Below are 25,809 nucleotides of genomic sequence, written 5' to 3'. Positions count from 1 at the left end.
TAGATGGATGTGAAGTCTACCTTTCTCAATGGATACTTAGAAGAGGAGGTTTACATTGAGTAGCCAAAAGTATTTCTTATCTCCTACGATGAAGGGCTCGTATGAAAACTAAAGAAGGAACTGTATGGTTTGAAATAGGCCCTTAGAGCTTGGTATGAAAGGTTGCATAGGTATCTTCAGCAACAAGGGTTTAAGAAAGGAACAATTGACAATAATATTTATGTAAAATATGAAGGCGACCATCTACTAATAGTGGTTGTGTATGTGGATGATATAATATTTGGCAGTGATGTGGAACGATTGGGGAATTTATTTGAAAATTGTATGCAGACAGAGTTTGAAATGTCCATGATTGGAGAGATGTCCTTATTTTTGGGTCTACAAATTACTCAGTATGCATAAGGAGTGTTTATATCCCAATCCAAATATCTTAGGGAAACTCTGAAGAAATTTGGAATGGAAGATTACGAACCTGTCAGCATGCCCATGACTACAGGCCGCAAATTGTGTGAAGAAGATGGAACACCATCGGTAATAAGAATGAATATAGGTCAATGATAGGAAGCGTACTATATCTGACAAATTCGAGGGTAGACATCATGCAAGCAGTGGGGATTGTTGGCATATTTTAGGATTTTCCATGAGAAAGCCATGTTGTTGCTGTCAAGAAGATCTTCAAATATCTTCAGGTGCAACAGAGTATGGACTGTGGTAAGAGTGAAGATTTCAATTTGAAGGCCCACACAGATGCAGATTGGGCTGGAAATATTGATGTCAGGAAGAGTAATTTTGGTGCAACTTTCTTTTTAGGTGAATGCTTGGTGTTGCGGGTCAATAAGAAACATGGCTCTATCTCTCTGTCGGCTGTTGAAGTAGAGTATATTGCTGCTGCAACCTACTGAATGCAGATTCTTTGGATGAAGCAAACCTTTGAAAGATATACAGGTAGAGCTATGTGAGCCCATTCCAATAATGTGTGAAAACACAAGTACGATTAACATCTGTAAAAATCCAGTCATGCATTCAAATACTAAGCATATTCCTATCAAGTATCATTTCTTGAGGGAACAAGTTGCAACCAACATTGTCAAACTTGTATATGTACCCACTAAAGAGCAACTGGAAGATATATTTACCAAGCCACTGAAAAGGGAACCATTTAAGTATCTTAGGAAACAGGTAGGAGTTGTGACTCCTCCCTCCAAATGACTTCATTTTGGTAGGTGGTGGTAGCTACTTAACATTTGTAATTCATGGGAGAGTAGACTACAGTGGTTCAGGGGGAGTGCTTGTGAGGTATTATTTCCATTGATGTCAAAGGGGGAGAAGATTGACATCATAGTAGACCATGCCAAACCTGAGGGGGAGCTTATGGTGTTGCCATCAATGCCAAAGGGGGAGATTATTAGACATTTGATGGTGTATACGTGGCTGTGTAATTGTTGGAATTGACATCAAACAAGGGTTAGCATGATGATTGGGTGTTTGGATAGAACTCCATGGTAGCAGTAGGGTTCTTGTGGAGAATCATCATAGTAGAAAGCTTACTGAAGAAGCCATAAAATGATCATCATGGTAGTTGGTGTTCAACTAGCCAAAGAGTCAAAGGGCATAGAAGTTTGCAGTCAACTTCCAAGAAGCATGACTCAATGCATATCTTGAACCCTCCCCATTGGAAAGTTTTCTAAATAAGCTTTCCAACGATATGTGGAAGTCCAAAAATGGACTTATGGATCAAAAGTTATGGTTTGTTGAAGTTTCGAGGATTAAAGCCTCAAGAAGGAAAGAATATCGACAATTGCATATCAAAGGTCCACAGATATCATCGATCGCATATCAAACATTCATAGCATCAAGCATATCAACGATCACTTATTAGAGGTCCAGAAAATCGATGCATCGTAACATCGGAGGTACAGAGAAATCGATGATCACATACCAGAGGTATAGAGGTATCGATGATTGAATATCGAAGGTCCTTAGATATCGGAGCATCGACACATTGGAAGGTCAGAAAATCGGAGAATCACAAATTCTTAAGGTGACAACCATTAAAAGGTTGGGATATGTGTAATGTGACGATAATGTTAAAATTCATCGGGGAACTCTAATGAAGATTAACAAAGGATTCCATCACAAAACCAAAGGTGGACGGGCCATTTTCTCTCTCCTCTAATAGGACACGTGGTGGCATATGATTGGTCCCAATAAGCTATAGTGAAATTTGACGTCAGCATGATGTGCCATTATGACAAGACACGTGACATGATGTTTTGGCATTTTGAGGGGCCTAATGGGGAAAATCTGGGTGACATGTGTCACCACTCAAGAAGTGCCACATGGGGTGATGACGTCATATCAGAGATCACATATTAGAGGTTAAGGATGTCGATACTTTATAGAAATTGGAAATTGGAAAAGTGATGATAAGGGGGCTCTGATATTAGGGCTAGAACATGGTTGAGAAGACCTTATAGAACCAAGGGTGCTAGGCCATAACAAAGGAAAAACGGCCCTTGGGCAGGAACAAAATGCCCTAGCACCTTAAGGCTAAGCCCCCGATCACCCCACCTAGTCCCATGGAGGAAAATAGAAAGGGGCTAAACAAAAGGGGCCAACACTAGTATAAAATGGGAAATTAGTGACTAGGTGACTAAAAAAGTTAGTCACCACAACTTTTGCAAGTGAAATATGACCAAAAATGAGAAATATTAAGTGACACAACTAAAAACGACTAACATAAACAGCTAAGTTAGTCACGGGCTAAAATATACAACTACTATTTAATAAGTAATACAAAAAATAAAGACTAACATGAATGACTAATTTAGTCTAGGAACAAAAATACGACCACCTAACAAGTACTACAATAATACAAATCAGTCATTTATGTTAGTCATTGTAATTGTGTATGGAAACTTCAAGATGATGGATGAAGATCCATCTGAATAGAGCCCAACCAATAATATTTTCCTAAAAATAATTTGAGAGTGTGTTTGGGTTTGTAAAATAAATACATGTCAAAACTTAAAAAAAAAAGAAGAAAAACTTAAAAGTGTGTCTGGATTTGTAACATAAGCCCATATCAAAACTTTATATGGTGATAAATTTAACGCTTATCTTTAAATATTCTTATGGCCACCTTAAGGTACTAGGCAAACTCTAATATGATTGATGCAAATATAATTGATAACTTCTTGTCACCATGTAAATTCAACCCTAATTTGAGAAGCCCAAATACCCATTAGAAAATGATGTATACTTTTTTTAAAGAAAACATGTAGATAGATTTAAGTTTATATAGTGTAAACACATACTCTAACCTCTTGGTGCCATGAATTTGAACCTAGGGTCATATGTGGGTATGTAAACTTAATTTGTTGGGAAAATATCCACGTGAATAGAACTTCACTCACTCCAAGGCCATATTTGATATTGAGTAAACTCAAGGCATTGGGAAAAGAGCCACGTGAATATAACTTCATTCACTCTAAGATAAAATTTGATATTGAACTTAGTAAGTGGATCTCAATGAGACCAAGTGATAACTTATTTTAGTTTGCAGTATTTAAAATGTAAGAAGACAAATACCTGACAAACACTTTCCACTCCAATGACAAAATACAAATAAAAAATGGGTTAACGCATTTAGAATTAACTTAAATAAAATAAAAGTTGCAAAATTAAATTAATCCTTTCAAACTTATACAATTAAGTCAATCCTTAAAAGCTTTACGTAATTAATTAACTAATAAAAATAATATAATTTAAAGTTACTGTTAAGCTAGAAACCAAATTGCTATATAAAATCCATTTATTCCTAAAAGAAAGATAATCTAATATTCAAAATTTATGGTGATATACATACTAAGCCAATCTGAATTTGAACCTATAACATTGTATGATATATCCAAATAAATTATTTTATAATATAATATATCATTTCTTATTAAATTTATAACAAAATAATGCAACAAAATGAAGCTATTTTTCCTAAATGTGACATCATTAAATAATCATCTAAATCCACTGATTCTTAAAATAGTTACATTCCAATTCAATATCAAAGAGAAAACAATGAAAAATACTCGATTTTTCATTTCTTTGTCGGTTATTTAAAAACGATCAAAGTTTTCCTCATGAATCTTCCCCCAAAAATAAGTGTTTTTTAAGTTTTCGTATTTAGTGTCAACATATTTTTGATCCATGAAGCAACCATAATGATCATGGATTCTTAAACAAACTTGTAGACCACCAAATGTTGGAAGGTGCTAGGTAGTAAATGAGAGTGGAGGAATAGGGGTATTTAGTGGAGTGGTCGCTGAAATCTTAGACACTGCTTAAAAAAAGTAGGTGGATGCGCCAAGTTTCGGGTTCGAATTATGTGTACGGGATACTCTACCTTGTTGGGTTAGTGAAAAAACTAGCTACCCAAATGGAGATCCAGGTAACAGTTAATTGCTCTCACCTCATTGATGATAGAATGTGGTTTCATTCATTACAAACTCATTAATACAGGGTTTGAAACTTTGAATGAAATATATCTAATGAAGAAAGAATTATTGTTTTGTGATTTTTTCACCTATTTTCCATTCAACTACAAGGGGGAATGATGTTTGGGGTTTTTAATGGAAAATTATTGAATTTTCTTTTCCATTCAGCTACCAGGGGGAATGATGTTTTCAGCTACAAGGGGGAATGATGTTTGGGGTTTTTAATGGAAAATTATTGCATTTTCTGTACTGACATCGATGATGAATAAACCCATTCAGATATGAGGGCAAGGGATGTTTGGGGATTTTAATGCGGAAAAATATTGAATTTTTATGAACCATAATCGATGAATAGTTGACCCTTGGACCGTTTTCTGCCACAGTGCCTGATTGTTGTCGCATTGTGAGGTCTTTCATAGAGGATTCTATGAGCTATCTATCCTGTGGAGGTCATATGGACTTGTATGATGTTGTGAAGAAGTATCTAGATAAGATGTTGATCAATAAGCCTCATTTATATATATATATGGAAAACACATTACAGTAGTAGGCCACAAAATAAATTGGCTCAACCACTTCCAAGTTCTCTTGATAAGTCTATACAAATATTGTACAATATAGTACAATTAAAATCAACCATGCACCAAGCATCTTTCAAAGCCTTTTTCAGAAGACTAGTCCCCAAAAATGGCATGCACCAAGCCACTTTCAAAACCTTTTTCAAAAGACCATTCCTCAAAACTGGCATGAAGTTCTGAGTCTCTATCTGTGGTTTCTAGTCCCGGTTCTTCTTGATGCGACTGCTTTGGGTAGAAGTTCTTGGAAAATTTTAATGAACAAGGTCCAATTCCCCTCACTCATGTCTGAAAATTTTATGCTTTTTGGAGCCACCATACCCATTTCATGGTCACTTTGCATTGCTCTTAAAGTTGAAACAACTTGCCCTGAATGCTCTTTCCATGCTCCTTTATGGCTTGGACAGTGCTGATTTTGCTGAGGGAAGCAAATACTCTAGGGTGACATAAAATCCCATGCGATGGGCCTTGTTTTTTGAAAACATGAATTTCTTGCTTCGTTTTAGAAAGCTCTTCTTGTAGTTCTTCCCCTCCTAAATAAGGAATCTCAAACTGTCCATGCGATGGACCTTGTTTCTTCAAACCATGGATTTCTTTCTTTCTATCAAAAAGCTCTTCCTGTAGTTCTTCCCCTCCTAAATAAGGAATCTCTTCCAATTTCGAGAGTGGGCACCCTTTGGTGGTTTTTGGGGAGGAGAAATCATATGGAAAAGACATACTGGTACCTCCATGCAAAAGTCTTGGTGATGAAGGGTAATTTACACAAAAATATTTGGAAACAACACCATGAAATGACCCATTCAAAGTCGAATGATGCTGGAAATAATTTCTTTCCTCGTAGTGACCTAGGAATGTAAATTGAGAGGGCAAGCACAGAAACCCAGTCACTTCAGGTATTTTAGGTAGGGTATTATACCTACTTGATTTCTGAGGATCATGCATCCTGCCAAAGTTCAACCCATTCTCCACATAATTCAGAGAGTCAGCAACATGCTAAAAATCTTCCTCGTACTCCATGTCATCAAACTCAAACTGATTTTTTTCATGTTTCTTCTCAGGGAAGGCTTATGAGAAATTAGTAACCGATTCACAACTAGTGGTAGACATTTGTTGATTTACCTCAAATTTAGCCTACATTCAAATTAGTTCCAGCTCACTCACTTCCTCTTCTATATGATGAAACTATGGACTCATCATTTCACTAATTTCTGCAAGGCAAAGACCAACAATGACAACAACTTTTAAGAATGTGGTGCAGAATATAAGAATCCTTAAAGACGAATCCCTTAGCATGGAAAACTTCAATCTCAGCATATCTGCATCTTTATTTGCATCAAGACTATTTATACATTCTAACTCATCCTCTAAAAATGGCAGAGAAGCTTGAGGCTAATGAAGCCACTCAAAGAAAGGATCCTCCAACATTTTTGGAAGGCAGAGACCGTGGTCTATAGGTATAAGCTCAACAACATCACTCATTTGAGGATATATGCCAAAATATATTTCCAACCTTTTTACAAGGATGTTTCCAGCATGTCTGTTATTATTTAATATCCTTATACCTAAAATTCCTATCCTATATACAACAACAACATAGAAGATGGATGTCCCATGGTCACTGGCATGAAAATTATGTATAACAAACTGTTGAAATGTAACAATTTTACTTGTTTACTTTTTGGGATTTTGTTTATGGTCATCCCATTGTTAATATTAAAAATTGGATGTGAAATCTTAACAAGCACAGTTGGAGGCACCTTTGCAAAATTTCTATGATCTAGAAGGTAAGCAACAACTTCTTGGACACCTGTCTCTCCCACACAAACTGAACTCTTTAGGCCAGGTTTCCCTAGAATCTTTCCAACGTAACCTTTAGGATTATTAGGTGCAAACGACTCCTCATATGTAGGCTTTACAATATCTATACTTTCACCTCTATTATTACGGAAGAAGTATGCTCCACCAAGCCCTCCATGAATAGGGATTGGATCTACACCACATTCAATTGCCTCAATTGCTTGCTTTATCAATTTCTTCATTCTGGAGCAGCCACTCAAACCACCAATGATCTCCAAAGGTCCACTCAAGGAGTGGAAGAGCTTATATGAATGAGGCTCCTAGTGAGACGCAAAGGAGCATCATTTCTGACTACACTACTGTAATGTTATGAATGAGGCTTTACTCAAATTGATAAACATTTCCACGCTGGGGGTATCTTATGCCATGCAGGTTGCTACAATATGATAGTTTTAGAGTGAACTTGTTACTTTTTTATGCAACATGTTGCCCAATTTTTTGGCACTCCTATACACTTGGTAGAAAGGCCACATGCTCCATTGTTTGCTTGAAATATCTTGAAGAACTCTCAAGATGCTGCACATGAAGTAATATTGAGGCTAGTTAAGTCTAAGGTAGATGAGTTTATGTTTCTAACTGACAACATCAATTGGAACCCAGATGAAGTTCCACAAAATGGAAGTGATTATCCACTATTTTTTGAGCTAACCCAGGTTCTCACTTATTAGCAAGCCTTCCCATCCCACACTAGAAGAGGGGTTTGTGGGGTTCTGATAAGAATAGAACACCTCCGGCGCAACTAGTGCTGGATTTCTTGGAGGTCCCATTTGAAAAGATACTAAAAAAATTTGTTCAAAGTATGCCTCTCTGTTTTCATGGAATTTTCCATTACATCAATCTTCCCATTTCGATGGTGAATATTTACTTGACAACCTCATGCTATCCATTAGTGTCAACATAATGACAATTTGATTTTTTACACCAAAATCACATGCTTACTACAATTAAAAGATTCAATAGAATCCCCTGATTTCGTGGTTCCAACTTTCAACTACAACAAGGCATATCTACCTTCGTCATTAATTTCAATTTTCAATTCCACGAATCCACAGTCTAGTTTCATAACTCTCAAGTAATTTTCTTTTTCCATGGTTCACTATTTTATAAAAATTGTTTTCCATATTCATAAACTCCTCTCTTTCAGCTAATTGACCCTATTTCATTGAGTTTGAATAGTTTTGTGCATCGATCAACTTTATCAGTTTCACAAACAATTCTGTAAATCATTCTTGATTCTCCTCTCTTGCCTCATGATATTTCAATGTGTTTTATACTATTCATTGCAGGGCGATGACACACTTAAAATTAAAACATAAAGGATGATCACTGCATGGCATTGATACCTAAAAGCCTGAAATGTGAAAATTGTAACTTTTTTTGCAGGGCAATAACTACTGCAAAAATTGAGATAGCTTGGCTAGAGATGAATAATGCCAACACTCAAATAAAATTGTTTATGTATGTTGAATAGAGTCACAATACCTTCCAAGTATCTATATAAATATGTATTCAATACTTTAAGTGTTTATTATACACTCACTTGTTTGTTCAACGCAATATTTTCTTTTAGATTATCCCATTAGAGCTAGTTGATGAAGGTGAGTAAACATGGAATCATGTTTGGACTAAATTTATTTTCTAGAGTTTGTTAGTGAGGAGAGAGGGTGCAAGTTTTGCCAATGGCCCGCATTAGAGGTTTGTCAATGATTTAGACTACCAATGATGGGAACACAACCATGCCCTCCCAACATGGGAACAATACAATGAAACTTCATCTAGTGATCGATGTTGCATTGAGGGCACTGAAGGGCTTATGTCACACAAATCATTTCACAGGGATTGAGGGATTGGGAATTTCATTTGTAGATTACCTCCTATGAATGGAAGTTGGGTTTAGTACTGATTAGAAATAAACCTGTGGTTAGATGGGTTTGTGCTAGTTTAATATTGCCTTTTGAGAAAACCTAGAACTTAATTAATTTGATTCAATACATCTAGTTCTTATAATTGTTTTAGGATTTAGCCATTAGGTTATTTTTTTAATGGATCCACGCTGAGTATTTTTAACTGTTTAGTGTCTCATACACTATGGGATACTGGGCACCCTCATACCATGCCAGTGTACTAGTAAACTTACCTTTGCAATATCAAAATGCAGATTTCTCCCTTGAACGTCCTCCTCCCCTTAATCCATGCTTTTTTTCTGGCCTCTTAGCCACTACCAACCAACCTCAACACCTGGCTCTAATATCATGTTGAAAATCATAATTTCTATGAAGCAGTACATAAATTCTTCCTAACTAATTTGTTGGGAAAACACATTGTTTTCAGGGGTGAAATCTGCATAAACATTGTGACTACTATAGTAGACAAAATATTATTAGTTTGAAAGGTTGTGTGAATTAATATAAGATAGTATTATGGATTTCAACAAATGACCAACGAATATCTCAATGGACCTAGAGAGGGAAACCATGTGTCAATAGATTATGTTAGCGTGAACATGCCTATATGCTAAAAAGTTAGCAAAAAATGTTGAGGGTAGTCAAGTCTAAGGTAGATGATTTTATGTTGCTAATTGACAACATCAATTGGAACCCAGATGAAGTTCCACAAAATGGCATTGACTATCTAAATGAGGTGGTAATTTACTTGGAGACGTTGGTTTCTATAGCACAACAAATATTACCATTGGATTCTTTGGAGAAGGTAGGAAGGGGGGTGTTGAAGCACATATCAGACTGCCTCATGGTGACACTTATGAGGGACAATGTCAAAATATTCAATATAAATGCTATAATGGGTATTGATAATGATTTAAGAGTGCTAGAGTCCTTTTCTGAGGAGAGATTCCACAACACTGGCTTGAGTGAGCTTCAAGGTGCTACAAGTTTGAAGGACTGCTTGACAGAAGTGCGACAGCTGGTTAATATTTTATTGAGCAACCAGCCAGAGAACTTCATGAACCCTGTTATAAGGGAGAAACAATACAGTTCTTTGGATTATAGAAAGGTTGCAGTGATTTCTAAGAAATTTAGAGATGCACTTGAAAGGCTATTTGGAAGCTTGGGGGGTAGGAATTTAAAGCAAAATCCCCCAAAAAAGTCCATGGATACATTAGTAAGGAGATTGAAAGATTTCAACTGACGGATTCAATGGTATGTTTCAAGTCACTACTGGAAATATTAGATGTTTAATTTCTATTCATGCTCTTGTGTCACTATTGTAAAGGTTGTTTACATGTTACATGTTTATAGAAATATGCTTTCTATTTCTTAAAGCATTTAGGAAAAACACAATTTGTTTTATGGAGTATTTGTATAGCTACAAAAGTTGAAAGCCTAGGTAAATCAACAGATTAGCCCAAGAGACTCAGGGGAATTATATCATTAATAAAGAAATTATTTCTGATCTACTATGTCATGTGAAGTTTTGTTTTTACCCTTTCCCTTTATGTTTTTACTTCCCATTTTATATGTATTTGTCTTACATGCATAGGAACCTCCTTGCTTATGAAAACCCTTTGAATATGGCCGTGAATCAATTTCTGCATGGCTGATTTGTAAAGTGCAGTTAACAAGTATCTTCAGGCAATGAAACTGAGCATAAAGAATTCTTATAATTTGTTAAAATATGTGTAAACTTGGAGAAATCAACCATTTTATGATTTAAAATGAAATAAGGTGCATAATACAAAAGATACTCTAGAAACCTTTGACCAAAGAGGAGGAAATGGTTCTTGAATAAGGCTTGACTGGACACTAAATTTGGGATGATTGAAATCTATATTTGTATTTTTTAGAGGGTAAAAGGCGGGGAGTTTCTATTGGTAGAACATGGTTATTGAAGCTATATAACTTCTAATCACAAGATTTGCAACTTAGTTAAGAGCTGAACAAAATTTTCGAAGCTTCTCTCTTCATGAGTGTTGCTTTGCCTAGCCTTACCTAACCAACATTATTATTTGTCAGGTATCTTTCAGTCTCAAATTCTATTGCATCTTAACATTCTAAGTTTGTATTTAATACCTTGTAATATAATTGGTATTTGAGATAATATAAAAAGGATAGAAAATTAAATTGTAATGTTGATGTTGTTATATGTATAAGGTCATGATTTTTTACAAAGGGCTATAATGACCACATATACAATCCCTTGGACTGTGGTAAATCACCATCCAACTTACAAATATAAAATAGTCTATAAAAAAATGTCCAATGTGGACACTCATAGGATAGAATGATGTACAAAATTGTTTTCAAAATGAATGTTGTGATTTTGAAATTTCTGGGGCAAGATAGCGGAACCCCATATGCTATCTAGTCCACTACTCTGAATTTCACATCTCTTCTTTCCCAATCTTAAACTGTGCAGATTTTCTTGTATCCTTTTCACTCTTACCCATCCTTACTTTTCTCTTTTCCAAGCAGCTTATGCTTCCCATCTATGCCTCGTTGCACCTCTCTTATCTTTTCCTTCATGTCCCTATTGCATATATCCCATCCTCACTTAGTACTAACAAGTTAAATACTCACCCCTCTAGCTCAAGATCAGGAAACTAACTTCGGTAAATATCATTAGAATCCTCACTTAGTACTAACAAGCTAAATACTCACCCCTCTAGCTCAAGATAAGGAAACTACCTTTGGTAAATATCATCAGAATCTTCTTTCAAGGAGCAATTATTGGTACATGATTGTTGCTTTCTATTCTATGTTTCACTACTCTCCCTTACTGTAACCACCTTTCTCCACTATTTTTTGAGCTAGCCCAAGTTCTCACTTATTAGCAGGCCTTCCCATCCCACACTCGAAGAGGGGTTTGTGGGGTTCTGATAAGAATATAACACCTCTTGCTCAACTAGGGCTATATTTTCTAGAGGTTCCATTGGAAAATTCACATTGAAAAGATACTATAATAATTTGTTCAAAGTATGCCTCTCTGTTTTCATGGCATTTTCCATTACATCAATCTTCCCATTTGGATGGTGAATATTTACTTGAAAACCTCATGCTATCCATCAGTGTCAAGATAATGACAATTAGATTTTTTACAACAAAATCACATGCTTACTACAGTTAAAAGATTCAGTAGAATCCCCTGATTTTTTGGTTCCAACTTCCAGCTACAACAAGACATATCTAGCTCTGTTGTTAATTTCAAATTTCAATTCCATGAATCCATAGTCCAGTTTCATAACTCTCAAGTAACATTATTTTTCCATGTTTCACTATTTTATAAAGATCGTTTTCCATCTTCATAAACTCCTCTCTTTCAGTTAATTGACCCTCTTTCATTGAGTTTGAATAGTTCTATGCATTGATAAACTTTATGAGCTTCACAAACAATTTTGTGAGCAAATTTTGATTCTCCTCTCTTGCCGCGTGATATTTCAATATGTTTTACACTATTCATTGTAGGGCGATGACAGACTCAAAATTGAAACATAAAGGATGATAAATGCAAGGCATTGATACCCAATAGCCTGAAATGCGAAAATTGCAACCATTTTGCAGGGGAATAATTATTGCAAAAATTGAGATAAATTGGCTAGAGATGAATAATTCCAATAGTCAAATAAAATTGTTTATGTATGTTGAATAGACTCACAATACCTTCCAAGCATATGTATAAATAATTATTCAATACTTGTAATATTTTATTATGCACTCACCCGTTTATTCAACACAGTCTTTTATTTTAGATTATCCCACCAGAGCTAGTTGATGAAGGTGAGTAAACATGGAATCATGTTTGGATTGAATTTATTTTCTAGAGTTTATTGGTGAGGAGAGAGGGTGAGTGTTTTGTCAATGGCTTGCATTAGAGGTCTGTCAATAATTTGGACTAACAACAATGGGCACACAACCATGCCCTCCCAACATGGGAACAACACAATGAAACTTCATCTAGTGATTGATGTTCCATTGAGGGCAATGAAGGGCTTATGGCACACAAAAGATTTCACAAGGATTGAGAGCTTGGGAATTGCATTTGTAGATGACCTCCTATGCATGGATGTTGGGTTTAGTACTGATTGGAACTAGACCTATGGTTAGATGGGTTTGTGCTATTTTAATCTTCCCTTTTGACAAAACCTAGAACTCAATTCATTTGATTCGATCCATATAGTTTGTATAATTATTTTAGGCTTTAGCCATTAGATTCTCTGTTTAATGGATCCGTGCTAAGGATTTTTAACAGTTTAGTGTCTCATACACTCTGGGATACTAGGCACCCTCATATCATGCCAGTGTACTAGTAAACTTACCTTTGTAATATCAAAATGCAAATTACTCCCTTGAACGTCCTCCTCCCCTTAAGCCATGCTTTGTTTCTAGCCTCTTACCCACTGCTAGCCAACCTCAACACCTGGCTCTAATACCATGTTGAAAATCATAACTTCTATGAAGCAGTATGGAACTTTTCCCTAGCCAATTGGTTGGGAAAACACATTGTTGTGAGGGGTGAAAATTGCATAAACAATATGACCATTATAGTAGACAAAATATTATTAGTCTGAAAGGTTGTGTGAATTAAGATAAGATAGTATTATGAATTTTCAACAAATGACTAACAAATATTTCAATGGTTCTAGAGAGGGAAACCATATGTCAATAGATTATGATAGTGTGAACATGCCTAGATGCTAAAAAGTTGGCAAAAAATAAAAGAAACAAATGATAAGAAAAGAGAAAGTAGTAGGATCTAGGTAAAGAAGAAGGAGGAAAACCCTAGAAGTGTGAGGACCTGAATTAATGAGCAGTGGAAGAGGGAGAATATTCTCTCTCTCTCTCTCTCTCTCTCTGTCTGTCATTATCATGGGAGTGATGCAAACTTTGGTAATTCCCTTCAGAGAATTCCCAGGCCTCATGGAGCTTCGATACACAATTCTTGGAGGAGCTTTAGTGTGAACTGAACTTCTCTCCTAACAACAAAGGTTGAGGGAACAACTTCATGTAAGTGAATGGAAACATTAAATGAAATCATTATATGTTGTAATTGTAGCAAAACAACACTTACGATGAGAAGAGGAGCTTATTTAAGGTTTGAATTTTTCTTTTATAATTCTTTTGCAGTCAGTTTTCTCTGCTTTTTCCTTGTCCAATATTCCATACTGAGAATAGAAGTGTTAGATCTAAAAATCCTCATAGAAAAATTTACTTTGTTGATTCTCCTATTTGTGATTAATATGCCAGTTTGCATGGCCTAGTCCGAGGGGAGAATATGGAACTTGGCCGTGATTCTAATACAGGTGGACAGGTAAATTTATTACAAAAGATTTCTATTTTTTGTATTTTTCTTCACCTGTTTCTACAATACTAAATAGTTGTAGTCAATTTTCTCACAAAATAATTTAGAAAAGTAGGGGATCAAAGCATGATTACCTTATTTCACTAGGAGTATAATTGGATTACCACCAAGTGAAACATGTGTTCATTTCTCATGCAGGTGAAATATGTTGTAGAGTTTGCAAAAGCACTTGCAAAAATGGCAGAAGTGTATAGAGTGGACTTGCTAACATGTCTAATTTGTTCTCCTAAAGTGGATTCTAGCAATGGAGAGACAACTGAAATGTTGAATTTTGATCAGGATGAAGACATTCTAGAGAGTGGAGGGGCATACATAGTTTGAATCCCTTGTGGACATAAAGAAAAGTATATTCAGAAATAATTATTATGGCCATACATTCCAGAGTTTGTAGATGGAACACTGGGTCATATTATTAATATTTCCAAAGCATTGGGAGATATGATTAGAGAAGGCACACCTGTATGGCCTTATGTAATCCATGGCCACTATGTAGATGCAGGGGTGTTTTTTCCTTCTTTCTGGTACTCTGAACGTTCCAATGGTTTTGACAGGTCATTCTCTAGGCCGAAATAAACTAGAATAGTTATTGAAACAAGGATTGCATTCCAAGGAAGATATCAATGCAACATACAAGATCATGCATAGGATTCAAGCTGAAGAATTGTGCCTTGATTTTGCTGAGCTTGTGGTCACAAGTACAAGGAAAAAAATTGAAGAACAATGGGGCTTGCATGATGGTTTTGATTTGGGATTGAATAGAAAGCTCAGACATCAAGAAAATCATGTTGTCCATTGTTATGGTTGTTACATGCCTCAAATGATGGTGAGTGCAAAGAATGACACTCCTGTTGAAATTAAATTGCTTTTTTTGTCAATTTGTTACATGGGGATTTACCCATCTGCTTATTTAACTGTGTAGGCAGTGTGTTTCATTATCAAATGTGGAAATCCTATTCTGCCTTGATAATTATTCCATGAGTTCTTAAGTCAAAAAAGTACATGACATTTAGGTGGTGGGGTTTTTTTTACATATATATGCTTTGTTGTAGGTTATACCTCCTGGAATGGACTTCAACAATGTTGTAGTGCAAGATTAGAATTTAGATAATGACTCTGTTCAATTTCCCAAGTCTCCTTTATAGGGTGAGGTAAGCAGCAGGGCAAGGTTTAATTCCTTTTCACCATTTAAGATTTCACATAATAGAAAAATTATATCCCTCATTCCACATACGAGGGGCATAATAACAGTTTGTATTTTTAGATCCCACAGTTTTTGAAAAATCCTTCAAAGCCCATAATTTTGGCTCTTTCTTGACCTAATCCCAAGAAGAATATGACCACTTTAGTCAAGGCTTTTGGTGAATGTATCAAATTGAGGAAGCTGGAAAACTTGGTATGTCTTTTCTTGGTTCCTAAATTTAGCTTTTTCTTTAGAGGTATGTTTTGCGGCTTTGCCCTTGTTTGATAAGTTGATAACTGATATTTTAGTTATCCATTTCAAAATTGTAGATGTTGATCATGGGCAGTCGAGATGATATTGATCAAATGCCTGCAACAAGTTCCAATGTGTTGACCACTGTCCTGAAGCTTATTAACAAATATGATCTATATGGAGAAGTGGCATATCCTAAACATCACAAACAATCAGAAGTTTTTGATATATATATAGGATTGCGACAAAGACTAAGGTTTTATAAAAATTCCTGTCAAACTATAAAATAAACTATCCATTATTTCACTTCTAATAGATAGAAAATTTGAACTGCAGTTTGTGTAGGTGAAACAAAAAGAAAAAAAATCTTGTCTGTGTAATTTTGAAATGATGATGTTTGTGTGTGCAGGGTGTTTTCATCAATTCAATCATGGTGGAACCCTTTGGTTTGACTCTCATTGAGGTAGCTTGACCAATTTTTTTTTTAATTATTTTCTTCAAGATGATTTTTTTTAAGAAGATACAAATGTATCAAGTTTTGATATTATGACCATTATGGTAGTTTTGGAGTATTTTGAATATAATAATTCAATATATATTAGTTTCTTTCATATAAAGACATACTTGAATGCTTCTCTTTGAAATTCTCCAGAACTAAACATAATGGTCATAATATGAAAACTTGAAACATATGTATCTTCTAGATTTAAAAGAATATCATTTCTTTTTCATTTAGAGGCATGATATATGAAAGGATTCTTTTGCTTCTGAGTATTGTTGCAAATTTAATTTTATATATGTGTGTGTATTTATGTATATGTATGCATATATATGTATCCAGAAAAGAACAATATTTGCATCAAAGTACAATTTTTTTTATCTCTGTTTAGTTATGGAGAATTTTAGAGAGAAGAATTCAGTTACAAAATAGTGAATTGCATTCCATTTTTCAAAGAATTCTTTCGTCATAAGGAAGCAATAAAATGTCTCGGTTTTGGTAGTGTTTTCAAGGTTATGTTCTCCAAATTTCACAAATAACTTCAGAAGAAGCCTTCCATAATTTCATACTAGCAATTTGATCTAAAGAATTTTTGGTTGTGTAAAAAGAGTAACACATGTCATGCTTCCAATTTGTTCTAATGCAAGAAACTGCACATGGATTACCTATGGTTGCCACAAAGAATGGAGGACCTGTAGACATTCAACGAGTATATTGAAAATTCTGCTATCTAATATAAAAGTTTGATTGGATCTTACATGTGATTGATCACTCAAATTGGTTTATTGTTGTGCAGATGTTGAATAATGGTATGTTGGTAGATCTCCATAATAACAAGGAAATTGCAGCTTCTTTGTACAAACTAGTAGTTGATAAGAACCTCTGGCTAAATGCAGGAAAAATGGTCTATAGAACATTCATCTCTATTCTTGGCCACAACATTGCAAAATATATTTTTCAAGAATCTCCCAATGTAGAATGAGACACCCGCAATGGCGGAGTGAAAATGACCAAAATGAAAATATAGATTCTGAATCAAATAGTGGTTCATTCAAGGATGCCCCCGATACATATCTTTGGCTCTCATTAGATGCAGATAGGCCTTCTCACTCTAGTTCACTTAATAACCCCTTTGATCTTGATAAACTTCTAAAAAATGAAGAGAACATGGGAGGTATTTCAAAACACATTAGGATGATCTTAGAGAAGACTTAAGGAAAATCAATCTAAATTGCAGAAGACAAATGATGTGAATTCACAGGAAAAACAAAGTATAAATCACAGTATTATCTTAGTTTCTTCAAGGAAACTACTTCGCATGACAAGAAAGCATCTATTTCTGATTGTAGTCAATTGGTATTATGATTTTGGAGAACCCATTGTTAGTAGACAAGCTATTATCATCCAAGAGATTATGAATGTAGTTCATTCTATTGGCAACTTTTCATCTCCTAGATTCATTTTATCTACTACATTAATAGTTTCATAAACAATTTATATGCTTCATTCTATTGGAATCAAAGTGTCTGCATTTGATGCTCTAATTTGTAGCAGTGGGAGCCAACTTTTATATACAGCTGTTTACAATTCATATTCACCCATATATCCAGATCTAGACTATGATTCTCATATTGATTAATGCCAGGGTGTAGAAGGACTGAGGAAAAGCATGAAAAATTGAGAGGTCCAAAGAATTTTCAGTTCCTAGTGGAAGATCTTGAAGCACCTAACTTCCATTACTTGACTTATAAAGTCAAGAACATATCCGCTGTAAGTTTTAATTATAGATGTCATTTTCAGTGGCTAGTGCATGTTCTATGAGTGGGATCCAACATCTTGAAAATCCAAAAAAAAATTGGTTGTTGATTTAGGCACTTCTTTACTGGTTCCAATTTGATGACATTAATACCCTATTGTAAACAATTAGAATGGAGTACATGAACTAGCTTTATTTATGCTAGATATTAGGGATCCATGACAACTATTAGTAGGATAAAAACAAGATTCAGGACTATCATTGAATGTTAACTAGTCTTGTTAGTTTGTTAACATTTTACTTGGGTACTATTTTTCCAGGCTCCCAAAGTAGATGAATTGAGGTGGAAACTAAGAATGAGAGGTTTGAGATTCCATGTGGTTTATACTCAAAATTGTTCCTAGCTATGTGTGATGCCTCTTCATGCTTCGAGATCTCAAGCTTTAAGGTGATAAAATTGAAGACAACTCTTTTGCCTCTGAATTTAATTTGATGATTTTAGTCTTTAATTTGATGATTTTGGACATATTACTAAGCCTTCACCAAAATTTTCCATAATAACATATTGTATTCTTAAAATAGTGAAAATTGTTACATCCCTCAAAATAATCATATAATGACTCCTCAACCAATCCTAGATACAAAATTTGTGGCACAATGACAATTGCTACAAATATCAAATTCAAAGCCTTTTGGTTATGTGAATAGATGACTTGTAGCTAATAAACCCAAAAGAAACGACTAAGTTCTAACTTTGGTTTCAAAATATATGCTTCTTGTCACAGTCCTTCATCATTGTAATGCAACGTAAAGTTCTTGTCCATTATATTACCTTCACCATTCATTAGTTGGGCCAAGCTCTCTAAAACCATGTATATTTTCTGTGACTGTGGGTGTGATCTAGCTGCTTCAATAGATGCATGGACCCTCTTATTGATCTCAATCCAACTGCACCCTGGAATTTTTTTTAAACCCCCATGGTTTAATATTGTTCTCACTTTGACTACATCAACCCATGTTCTAGCTGCAATAGAGAGGTTTCATAAAAATACATAGTTCCCTAAATTTTTGGAGCCTAACTCAAGACTCCATTTTGATGCCCATTCTCCTAGCTCCACATTACAATGAATGTTGCAGGAACCAAGTGAGGCATTCCATATGGTAGAATTAGGTTCTATTGGCACCATCCTTATAAAATTTTAATCCTCATAAAGATGTTCAGCACAACTAGAATGTCAACGATGCTTGCATAATGTTCCATCCTATGGGTAATGCCATAATCTTGACTAAAGAAATGAAACCATTTCCAACTCAATTCCACTAAGCTTGCATGACTACATGCATAAAAAAGGCAAGTAAAAGTGATATGAGATGGTTTAACTCCCATCTATTGCATTTGGTGGAAACAACAAAGGCATCCTCACAACCATGATTTCATACCCATAAATCATCATGTTCCATGAAACCAAATATTTTTCAGACATATTTTCAAACATCTAGTGAGCTATATCTATGCTTCCACACTTGCAATATATGGATATGTTGATAATATCTAGGGAAACATCCAATTCAATTCCATTTTTGAGAATAAAATCATGATTAGACTTACCATGTTGAAGGGTTGCTAGATACACACATCCATGGCGAACACCCAAGTTGATCACTTGGTTAGGTTTCATATCTGTCAATTTAAACTGATTAAAAAATTTCAATGCCTCACTAGCATGTCCATTCTACATGTATGCTGAGATCATGTTGCTCATTGAGATAATATCCCTTTAGGCATTTTGTTAAATAATTGGTGTGCATCTGCACAATTTCCACACTTTGCATACATTTCCAGAACAAAGACATCAAACTCAAATCCAATTTTGAAAAAATGGGCTTAGATCTTCTCCCTTTCTCTTAGAACAGATAAGTTGACACATGCCTAAAGAGAAGAGGAAAAAATTATTATATTTGGTTGTACACACACTCCATACATTTGGTAATATGGAAAGGTCACATCCTCATAAAGACCACTTCCCACATGGCATTTAATTGTTTCTTCCATAAGAAAACATTTCTAATACTAATGTTGTCAAAAAAGTTATGTGCATTCTCCATGCTATTGCACATGGCATACATAATCACAAGCTTGGGGATAATGTTTTGATCAAGCTTAATCCTAATCATGTAGGCATAAATCCATTAATCATCTTGCAAAACCCCTAAGTGTGCACACACTGGCAACACGCTAACCATGACAACAACATCATGGCTCACTCTTTCCGGCCTCAAGGCCTCGTTGACATCTTCACTCTGAGCATAAGAAAAAATCATGGTACCCCATGAGATGGCATCTCGTTCATGCCATTGGTCACACAATTGACGTGCAAACTCCAAATTCCCATATTTGGCATACATTATAATAGGTGAATTATCCACTGATGTATTTGACTCAACCATGTTTGACCACATGGGTGTGAATCTTCTTCCCCTCTAGAAGAACATGGAGCTTACTACATGTCTTGAATACAAAGAGAAATGTAAAATTATCTAGCTATCTACCTGTACAATGCATTCAAAAATAGAATGTGAGAGCTTCCTTGTATAAACCACTTGAGATGTAGACTTTGACCATCACATTCCATAAAAACATATATGGTTTATGCATTTTATGAAACAATAGGCATGCGTTCTCCATACTACTACAAGTGGCATACTTTCTTACAAAATTGGTATTGAAATTGATATTCTAGTTAAATCCATGTCTGCGCATGTGGTCATGGACTTGATTCACTGCTTTTTTGTCTCTACATGCTTGCAATAGAGAAGTATACAGATTGCATCAGCATTCCCAAGTCCTATTTTAATAATCCAAGTCCATCTCTCAACATATAATGATATACATCCTTCATTGCTCCTTGTTTTCATACTGTTTAACCAAAAGAACCATTACTTAACTTCACATAGATGGTTTCTATCATGCATGTGCATCATTATAAACTAAGACAAAAAAGAAGTACATTGAGGGTAATATTTTGTGTTCATGGTGGTTTCATATTTCATGTTTGAATTGATACACTGATGCTTTATTTCATTTGTTTATACAGGTCATTTGGCTACATAGTGTCCACTATCACCCAACTGAAGAAAACTTGTTCGAGTTTCTTTATTTTTTGGGGGAACAATGGCATTGACGTTGCTAATGTTGAGGTACGTGTTGTATAAATCCTTTATAGTCTACTTTAGTTTATATTCCAGAGTTCATTGTCTTTCATATCTTATACTTTTCATTGTATCTTCTTTCATTTTCGGAAGAGGAGCTCATGAGTATTGAAGGTAAGAAATAGGAACTGAAGAAAGAGGAGAACAATAACACTGGAGCGACAAATGAAGAGAGATAGAGAGATAGAGAGATAGAGAAGAAAAAAATTCTAGTGATACCCTTAAAGCCAATATCCCACATGAGACACACATAGATACACTGATGGTCAAGTCTTTAGAGTTGGTGAATTCATCTGCAATGCCTTGGCAACACAATGCTAATGTTTTGAAGTGATGAAACAATATTTCATGTGTAAATTGTAGTCCAACCAATATTAAGTTGGAAACTCATATTGTAATAATTTGACATTTCATATAATATAATTTATGTAGTTGAAATTATTTATAGTTGTAATTGATATTATTTAGTATTGTAATTAACATATGTAACTTTGCATTTTCATATTTGATGAACATGAACATTGTATGACATTTTTTTTTATTTTAGTCGTAAAATCGTACTATTTAATTTATGTTAATTAATAATGAACATATAAAATCATTCTAAAACTACTAAATTAGTAGTTTATATTTATTAATGATGAACACAAATAAAATGAATATACAATGACTAAATTAATCGTTTATAATGATTATTAATGAAAATAAATTAAATGAATATAAAGTACTAAACTAGTCATTTATATAATGAATATGCAACTACACGAAAAGATAAATGACTATTGTAAATGATAAATTTGTGACTACAAATGATGACTAAATTTTCTATATATATGACAATTAGTAGTTAATTTATAGTATCTTATAACATGACTGAAATTTACTCATATTTCTTTGGTCATGAATTAGTTTCAAATGATGACTAAGATTTGCATGTATATGCCTATTAGTAGCTAATTTACAGTATCTTATAACACAACCAACATTTTGGTCATAAATATTTGGTCATTAATTGGTTTTCTCAGGTGATCATGTAGTAGTATATTTTGTTGTGTATTTGGTCATTAATTGTGGAAATTAATGACTAATTCAATGACCAAATTTAAAACTAAATTTACTACTAGACAATAAAATTGAGACAACTAATTAATGACTAAGCTAAATAAGAATAAAAGTTTTTTGCGTTATAAGATACTGTAAATTAGCCACTATTGGTCATCGACTGAAAAGTGGTCATTTATATGCAAATTTTAGTCATTTTTTTAGTAACTAATTAGCCATTTTGTACTAGTGCAAAGGACATTGAAACTCTATTTTCTCGTAATGTATTTAAGAAGAAAAGCACTAATGAGTAAAAGCTCTGATATAGCACTATTGCAATAATACAGGACATATTGGGCTCCGATAGTGTAATACTGAAAGTTAAAGGCATTTGGGTCGACAGCTCCAAGATTGAATGTGGGAACAAAGGAGTTGGTCTCAGGAGTAATGGCGTTTTTCAAAGAACTGTTGGGATTATCTCGTTGTTGAAAGAAAGGCATCTTTGATATTCCGTGCACATATTATAAAAATAAATGAAAAACAAAGAAGCCATGCGGAAGTACAGATAAGCTTTGTGAGCCATGAGTAGGCATGGGGAGTCTCAGTGGAGTGTGCAGGTGGATTAAGATTAAATTCTCAGCATGGAGAGTCACATAGTGAGATGGTGAAGTGAATGAAGCCCATTCTTATGTTTTAATGCAGCGACAAAATTTGTAAAAGGTGATGCAACAAAAGAATGGAGTGCCATGCCAGGAGTACATTCTTGGGCAGTGTGGATGGCGACAGAGACAACATTGCGCTCAGTGCAGCACAGGAACAAAACTCAGAATTTCTGTTGATCTAATGGGGAATAAAATATTGTTGTGTATGTGCTAAGGTGAGTTGAGAAGATGAGTGAGAGTATTGAGTTGTGAGTGAAGCGAATAGTGACAGTAGCACCTGAGAGGACTTTGTCTATAAGTGCAGTAAGAGAAATGAGAGTGTTGTGTGGAGAATGGAGGGGATAGTGCTGAAGAGCAGTCAGTGAAGAGCCCTTGATATTGAAGTCAGAGCGCAGAGGAAGTGTTTCTGAGAGAAACAAGAGGAGATCTATTGCAAGTGATCATAGAAAATAAAGTGCAGAAGTTGAATCTATAGACAACCATTTATTTGTATTTTACTTGTATAATTGTATGCCTCTATTTTAGTTTGAAAATTGTATGAAATAGTGGAAAAATGGCAAGGGAAGGTTGGTGCCTACATGTTTAAGATGTTGGTGCCTCTTGGCAAGTTGGTGCTTGCTAAACAAAGGGGGTCGGTGCCTCCTATGAGTGGGTTCTCACAAACAAACAGATGTAATTAAGTGGGTGCTTAATTTACATCATAAACAAACAAAAAATTGGTGGTTTTTTCCCTCTGGGTTTCCACGTGAAAAACATTGTGTCAAATGTGTGTTGCTCATGTGATTGTTATTTGAATATGTGTGTCTGAAATATTATTGGTTCACTATTTTGTGAATGAATGCTCTCACAAGTTAAAGAACATAAGAAGGGACTGTAAGCATAGTAAGAAAAATAAAAAAGAGTTTCTTAATTACTAATTCACACCCCCCACCCCCTCTCAGCAATTCCTTATTCCAACAAATATCTCCTTCTATATCTAGGTATAAAAGTAAATTCTTTGGTTATTGTTTCTCATGTTAAAAGTTTGGGTACAAGGTGTACGATTGAAAAACTGATGATGTTGTTAGGTATAGAGGATATGATCGAGTACCTAGATGAAATTCCCTAGCCATTTCCACAAACATTAAAACCAAATGTTGAATATCATATATGTCATAATGAAGGTCATATAGCACTAGATTGCAGACTCAACTCTAGATGGTACAATAGAGAAGGACTTCTTATCAATGTTAGTAGATGGAGAAGAGATCAAACAGGACCTTGATTAGTTTAATTCCTTAGATCCAATCCCTTGGTGAAAGCTTCTTCAAGACCATAACTTTTGAATCAAAACTTGAAGAAGAAACTTTATGTATGACGGTAATATATAGACTATAACTCTTACATTGATTAGTATGACTTGATGATGATGTCTTAGGTGTAAAGAAAGGATAAATGAGGTTAGGTTCAAACATGGTTGATCTATAGGATAATGACTCTTACATGACTTAATGATGATATATTAGATGTAAATAAAGTCTAAGTGAAGCAAGCATGTTTCGGGGGCAATAAGAAAATTCATAGATAATAGATACTCATATATGAAGGAAGCATGGTCTTAGGGGGAGATTTTTGAAGAATAATCATGAGCAAAAAGAGACTTAGATTAGTTTGACAGGAAAGCGCATGACCTTAGGGGGAGACTCTATAAATAGAAATAGGGAGGCATTATGAATTAGTTAGGTCCACATGATCATATAGGAATAGGATATGGAATCTTTGATAGATATTTATGTAGGATCATTATTATAACAATCTCAATAGATGTATGTGACCCATTTCCATTGATGCACTACTACATATAGGAATAAAGTGCGACTAGATAGTCTGACTTTAAGGACGATATTATCGCAAAGGTCAAGACAAATTTCATTTTTTAAAGTTTTGGTGCCCATGTTCATCGTAATTATGATGTCACATTTGTGAGTCATAATCGTAACGTATGGTTTCTAAGGCGTCACAATTGCAGTGACAAATGATTTTTGTCACAAGTGAGACAAACTATGTTGGTGTCGGAATTATGATGATACATTAAAATTAAAATTCAGTCTGTGATCTTATTAAAATTTTAATCATTGATAGCGGCCACTTGTAAATTCTTTCAAATAACATGAAATTTTCTACCATCGTCCATAGCTAGTCATGCCTACTAGACTAGCCTATGAACTTGGTTCCCCACTTGACCATATAAAGCACTGGAACCTTTTTCCATGGCTACCCTGCATGCATAGAGACCCTGAGGGTTTCTAGAAAATTTATGACAAATTAGACAAGATTATTTAGCTCGACAGAGATAAAAGGAGCCGTGAAGCTAGCAAAAGTAGGCAGAGGAATAGAGCAGGTCAGGTGTAAGGGAACATTTATATCCTTTAGACATTAAGGATATCAAGGATGTTGATTCTGTGTTGAAATTTGATATCACTCTAGTTTATAAGGTGCACCATATCCAAAATTTTTCGTTGATCCAAGACCAGTTCTAGGATTACTACTATACAAATCCTTAGATGTATCTTAATTCAAATTTGCAAATCTCATCAATGCAACCTTTCCTAGAATCACATTAATTTTTCTTTACTCAGATTTGTAGGTTTTTCATAGTCGAAGACCGTATTTTTAGGATGGATGGAATAATAATCTCCACTCCCTAGGTGGAAATGATGTGGGATGAAGGTTAATAATTCTTCCATGTAAACAATTCCATATATCTGCACATGTTGATTTTAATGGAAGATGCACAGAGAAACAAAGGGTTTCACTTCATCAACATAAGAAGAAAAATATCGACGGTATGGGTATTGAGGTGTGTGAATTATGTGCAGAGATGCTACTGAAATATGCACTCAATATGGTAGATGTTATGTACCAGTAGGGGATATCACTCGATATAGATAATTATGCTATACTACTAGAATCCTGCGCAAAGTTGAAAGC

The 25,809-nt window shown here is 34.8% G+C and overlaps 4 pseudogenes; 3 read left to right on the top strand and 1 right to left on the bottom strand.

Annotated features, from left to right (window-relative positions):
* Positions 1–456: 456 nt before the first annotated feature.
* LOC149239332 (exocyst complex component SEC15A-like) lies at positions 457–10,072 on the top strand (annotated as a pseudogene).
* Positions 6,134–7,214, bottom strand: LOC149239333 (phosphatidylinositol 4-kinase gamma 7-like; annotated as a pseudogene).
* Positions 10,073–13,949: 3,877 nt separating the features above from the next.
* LOC149239331 (putative sucrose-phosphate synthase 2) lies at positions 13,950–17,385 on the top strand (annotated as a pseudogene).
* Positions 17,386–17,808: 423 nt separating this feature from the next.
* Positions 17,809–25,809, top strand: part of LOC149239330 (exocyst complex component SEC15A-like) — a 115,964-nt pseudogene continuing 107,963 nt past the window's right edge.

The sequence above is a fragment of the Pinus tabuliformis genome, chromosome 8 (assembly GCF_031772625.1).
Source record: "Pinus tabuliformis cultivar Carrire ecotype Pingquan chromosome 8, CPIR1, whole genome shotgun sequence".
Lineage (NCBI taxonomy): Eukaryota > Viridiplantae > Streptophyta > Pinopsida > Pinales > Pinaceae > Pinus > Pinus tabuliformis.
Note: the sequence above shows the minus strand (reverse complement) of the source record. Positions and strands in the feature narration are given on the sequence as shown.